The sequence below is a fragment of the Acomys russatus genome, chromosome 21 (assembly GCF_903995435.1).
Source record: "Acomys russatus chromosome 21, mAcoRus1.1, whole genome shotgun sequence".
NCBI classification, from domain to species: domain Eukaryota; kingdom Metazoa; phylum Chordata; class Mammalia; order Rodentia; family Muridae; genus Acomys; species Acomys russatus.
The window spans coordinates 60,451,881-60,458,266 of record NC_067157.1 but is presented as its reverse complement, the minus strand read 5'-3'; the positions used below and the strand labels follow the sequence as shown (position 1 = coordinate 60,458,266).

General features: G+C 37.6%; 1 pseudogene; it reads right to left on the bottom strand.

The window, feature by feature from the left end:
- Window positions 1–3,985: 3,985 nt before the first annotated feature.
- LOC127204994 (olfactory receptor 5V1-like) lies at window positions 3,986–4,937 on the bottom strand (annotated as a pseudogene).
- Between the last annotated feature and the right edge of the window lie 1,449 nt (window positions 4,938–6,386).

Genomic DNA, 6,386 nt, shown 5'->3' with positions numbered 1-6,386 from the left:
GCATGTATGTTTGTTTTGAGGTTTGTTTCTGTATAGTTTTTTTTTAAGAAAGAGAAAACATAAATTTGGGTGGGTAGGAGGTGGAAAGAATCTAGAAGGAGTTCAGGGAAGTGAAAAACATGATCAAAATATATTGTATAAAAATTTTTAACTAAAAAAGAAGAAAAGGGTAGAAACTAATGTTGGATGTTTTTGTTATTCATTTTGCCTAATATGGTGTGGTAAACAGTACATAAATTAATATGTTCTTATATGCTAGAATAAAATAGGTATCGTTTTTTCTATATGTTAAGCTATCATTTTTTACAAAGAAACATAGAAAAATTATTTACAAAAAGAATAAAAATATTACTTGTGATCCCAATTGTGGGGTCTGCTCAGTTCTAGAACCCACAGATGCTTGTGATTTTGCAGTCCCCAGCTACTTCTGTGTCACAGGGAGTTCAAGAGCTGCCCAGCAGCCAGGCATGTGGTGCCAGCCTTTGGAGGCTGTGCGGCAGTTTCTGTGGAGACTGGGGACTTTGTGGCTTTGCTGGCAGAGGCCAGACCCAACCTTACTCCTCACCTGTGGGTCACAAGTATTGGTGTTTTGTGGTTCTCAGGTAGGTCCCTAGGTTGTTGAATAATCACTGCTGTCCTGCTGATCAAACAAGGTGTGTGTTAGGCACCACCATTATAATTTTAGAACTGTATAATGCCTGTGAGAAATTATGTTTTCAGAACAAGAGAACTGAACACTGGAGCCGGTCAGACTTGGCAGGATTCATTTCTCTCAGCATGTGGATGGTGACAATCCGCATTCTTCATGTTCCAACCCTAGGCACCTAGGTGGCTGTTATTCACCAGAACAGGACAGCTTCTAGGACAATGTTGTAGAAAGCTTCTTATGTAGGCTCCATTTTCTTAACAATTATGTTTTATTATGAATTTATTAACTGAGCATACCTCACTTATAATCTGACTAACCTAAACAATAGGAAAAGGAGATTAAAGAACAAAAGAATGAAACCTTCTGGATATCAATTCTGAGAAATAACTCTCCTGGCATAATCAGCAGTATTTCTTCTGCTGGAACCTGGAACAATTGGAACCCAGAGCCACAGCCTTCCCTTGTGCCGTCTCTCTAGGAGCATCTTGAAGTGGAGCGGTCAACAGCCAAACCATCCCAAGTCTCCAAAAGGCCTGTCTCCTGTTTTTGGCTCGCATTTATACCTCCTCTCACAATTTGTTCAAGGATGTTTTTCATCTGGTAACAACCACTCTTCCCCACAAGGTGGTTCGACTTCTAAGGTGATAAACATTATCTCCTCTCTTACAAGTCTTTTTCTCATCACCCACTTGGGAGCTAAACAAAAACATGTTTATCTCTCCTTCATTCTGATCCCAATTGGTCCAGCATTTCAGAATGTCCCACACAGGACTCCTGTTAATCCTGGAATTTCTCAACATTTAGAAAATGGACCCCAAATGCTATCTCTGGCTTACTTAACCATTTTCCCCAATGTTATTTGGGCTCCTTCAAAGGTATTATTCACTCTAAATCAGCCTGAAGAAACCTTAAGAGAACTATATCCCATTTCCTCAAAGGGGGGTTGGGTATGTTTCTGTTTGCTGTTTTTCATGTACAGATACTTATTTTCATCAGGAGTTAGTTATAAGTTATTTTTGGTCTTATATGGAGAGAAAACTAAGTTGGACTCAGAGATGTCTCACTTTTCCTTTATCTTTTTTTCATATGTAAGGAGATAGGGGTGAAAAGAAAGGGGGATATAGAAATATAGAGGAATGATAGAACAAAAGGTAGATTATCATATCTACTCCTCAACACAAGGCCTTAATTGTTACTCACAAATAAGGTTATTTAAATTCATTGGTATAGAACTTTGTATATTGATGCAAAATGTAATTTTGATACATAAAATTCAAATCTAAGATTATTCTTCACACACATTATATGTATACATATACATACGTATATATACTCTAATATGAGGTATTTTACCCATCAAACTCAATTATAAGACAAGGTTTACTTCCAATACTTCAAAAGTGGTGCTGCTGTAGGCTATTTAGGATAATTAAGTAACACATGCTAATTGCTAGTTGAACAAATCATCACCATGTCAAATACTAGTCTATTTTATCACAAGAATATATATTCTAGGTCTAACAGATAGATATGACTCTATAGATACATAAGGTAAAATAATTAAATAAGGTCTTCAAAAGCTTCAGAGACCTACAGAATATGGCATTTGAATTTGTTTTTATTATTTTAAAGATTATTTGACATTAAGACAAATTAACTCCTGGCAATACTCAGCCTACCTCAAAGAAAATGATGAGCAGCAAAGAATCTCCTTATGGAGATGGCTTCAAATGTGACAAACCAGCCAATGGGGAAAATGTTCTTGTTTCTGCCACAGACAGAATTCTGCCTAAAAATGGGCAAGCTTGGGTGTAGGCAGAGTGAACAGGCAAAGTCTAGCCAATACAGGTTTTAAAAAAAATCCTCAATAGTTCCTGTCTCACAGATATGTCTGTCAGATATATTGGGCTAGAAGACTGAAGATAATGCTCCAATGTTATAGAGAGTTTCGGGTGACTGTTCAGACAGCAAACTGTCTCTGTCATTTTTCATTTTGGAAGCTGCTAACCTGCACCCCATGTAAACTCAGGTAATTAAGCTTTATTCTTTCTCAAGTCTCTGATGCAGTTGAAGACCAGATAGTTTAGTCTTACAAATATGCTTAGTTAGTTAGGGTTAAGATGTTTTTAAATCAAAGAAATGTTTTAAATTAATAGAGATGAGAAATGATTATAGATTTTTTCATTCAGAATTTTAGGCTCAAGATAGGAAAGAAGTTTGCTTGAAGTATACCAAATATAAATAGTGAAATCACTATTTGTATAATTCCTGGTTGTTTCATGGTTTTCCCTGCTGTTAGTAGTCTATTTTATTTATGTATAATAATATAAATGTATATGTTAAGAAAGAAACATAATAAAAATGGAAAAATATGACAAACAAGGAATGCTGTTCACATTTTTAAATTTTTCATTACTCATGTAGTGCAAATGTGTATGTATGTGTATGTGTCTATTTGTGTGTTCACATACATGCCACATCATGTGAATGAAGACCAAAGAACAAATTGCAGGCTGTCGTGAGGAACTATAGGATCAAACTCAGTCCATTGAGCTTGACACCAAGTGCTTTTACCTGCTGAGTCATCTCCCATGTCTCTCATGTTTTTACACATAGCAAATGTAGTTGTTAAAATTGCAGGAGATATAAACAATGTCTTCACCTTCTCCTATTGTCACAAGAGAAAATGAAGGCACAATCTGCCAAGTTTTATTCTGGGAATGAGTTTATTGAGCTTACTTTCAGGTAACTTACAGGGGTGAGGATGTGCTTCCTCCAATAGGCTTTACCTGCATTACCCAGCAGGAATGAGGTACCCGTATATGGAGACTCCTCCACTTGTCTCCCCTTGTCTTCCCTAACTCCCCTAACCTACTCTAGCCCCTCCCTGAGTCCACATTGTATACAACAGGTAGCAGGAGCACATTGGTGTTAAGCACCTAGTGGTGCTCCCACCCTCAATGAGAGTGTGTAAACAGTAAACAGTCCCAGATGTGATGATCATTTGCTAGGGGGTGCAACTGAATGTCTCAAGATAGCAGTTGCTTGGCCTGAAATACAGTCTTTCCTGTAAAGCAAATATGGCAGGAGAGAGGAATCATCTTTGGATGCAGATTTTAAAATGGAAAAGAAAATAAAAATGATAGAAACTAAAATAAGTGACTCCATAAGAGACTAATGAAAGCTCAGGTATGTACACTTAAGATAGAGTGTGCCAATTCTTCATTAAGTTTCCAAATATTGCAATCAGATTTGGAGTAAAATATAACAGCAACAACTGAGTGGTGAAAATATTAACTTTTTAAATGTAAGATTATTTACTATAGTTAAGTGAGGTTACAAGTCATAAGAGAGAACTCGTGGCTGCCACTTTCTCCCTGTGGTCTTCACAGCCTCTTTGATGTCCTTATTCCTCAGGGTATAAATTACAGGGTTGAGCATGGGTGTGACAACACTATACAGGACAGAGATCAATCTGTCTTTCTCTAGCGAGTAAGATGAGACGGGCCGCATATATGTGAATATGGCACTGCCGTATAGAGAATGACAATGAGCAAGTGGGAGGCACAGGTGGAAAAGGCTTTGTGCCTCCCCTCAGAGGAGCGGATCCTCAGGATGGTGGAGATAATGTAGAGGTAGGAAAGGATGATGCACAGAAAAGGAGTCCAACCGACGAAGACCCCAATCGACAGCAAAGCCAACTCATTGATGGAAGTGTCCCCACAAGACAACATCAGCAAAGGGGGTATGTCACAGAAGAAATAATTGATCTGGTTGTTACCACAGAAGGGCAGGTGGAAGGTCAGAACTGTGTGCACCACAGAGCTGAGAAAAGCACTTGTCCAGCATAAGGCTGCTAACTGGCTGCACAGGGCCTTGTTCATGACCAATGAATACCTTAAGGGCTTGCAGATAGCAATGTATCGGTCATATGCCATGGCTGCCAGGAGGAGACACTCTGAGCCTACAAAGAAAATGAATGCAAAGAGTTGGGTCACACAGCTTCCATAGGAAATGATTTCTTCTCTGACAGAAGATGCACCATCATCTGGGGGACATTAGTAGTGGTGCAGCAGATGTCAATAATGGCAAGATTTCCTAGGAAATAATACATAGGTGTATGTAGGTGGGAATCAGCCATGGTCACCAAGATGATGAAAACATTCCCTCCTAAAGTGCACATGTACGTCAGAAAGAAGATGGTGAAGAGCAAAAACTGCAATTCATTCAGGTTGGAGAACCCCAGGATGATGAATTCAGATGGAGCTGTTTGATTCTTTCCTTCCATGATGTAAGCTTGTTTCCCTTTGTGAGTTTGACAAAAAAATACATAAATAATATCTGCAAAACAAGAAAACAAGTGTTATTACTAACAATGTCACCACCAGCTACATTGGATACCAAACCACAGTGGAGTGCTTCTTTGCAAGACAAAACCCATTCTTGCCACTCAAAACATACAGACATACTCCTAGTGGTTCTCCCAGGGATTAAGCCCCTGTGGAATACACAGTACTACCATTTTAAGCTGAAAACCATCCTTGATTGGATAGGACTCTCTATCTTATACAGGAGCTCTTTTGATAATGGCTAAGTCAAGCTCTTCTGTATTTTCCTGGTGATCTGCAGACATGTTGCCTAGTATAGATTATAGAATGCCTGGGCTTCAGACTCTCTGATCCTCCTTTCCGTCTTTGTATGAGAACATACAATAAGTGTCTTCCTTTTTCTCATTAAAATCAATGTATTTGTAGAAAGACTCAAGTCCACATGCCAAAAATGTATTTGCACATCCATGTTGGTTTCCGTACTTGTCATAATAACTACAAGTGGAACCAGCCTAGATAGTCATCAACAGCTGATTACATTCTTTTTAAAATGTGGCACATATATGCAGTGAAATTTTATGGTAAAGAATCAGCTAATGGTATTTCACATAAATGGATTCCTCCTGACTTAGAAATAAATCAAAATGCTTGTGAGACATTAAGTACAGCAAATAGCTTCAGTCATTTAAAGAAAAGTAGTTTTATAAAGTAACTATCGGTCCAGATAGATGGCTCATCATGTAAAAGACCTTACAGAAAATATTGAGGACTTTAGTTCAATCTCCAGAACCCATGGAGTTTAGTTCAATCTCCAGAACCCATGAGGTAGAAAGAAGGGATAAACTCCCTCAAGCTGTCCTCTGACAGCTACACAGACATGCCATGAAACACACCAACACCCATGTTAAAAAAACAAACAACAAAATAAATAGTAAAACATATAGATTGTTTTTATCTTGTATTATCTATATTTCTGGTGTTAGAAATTATTTAAATATATACCAAACTTTTTATGTTTACCATTCTTATTAATGAATAACATTGTTTAATTTACTTGGAACCTGGTAAATTTCAATAGTGAGCATGCTGAATTAAATTCCATGACTTTGGAATATTGTCACTTGTACTTTTATGAAATTTTCCAAAGATCAGTGCCTGTTATACTTAGATTTCTATTGCTATCGAAATCTCAATGTCCAAAAGCAACAAACAAAAAGAGCAGCTGAGATAATATGTAGACAGTTCTTCAAAATGATCAGAAAAGTCATATAGTTCCTCCAGTGGTTCATCAAAGAAAAGGGGATCAAGAAGCACCCACTGGTTCTTGAAGTTTTTGTTTGGGGAGAAAAGAGTTTATTTTAGCTTAGTTTATATTCTGTCACTGAGGGAAATCAAGAACTGAAGGCAAG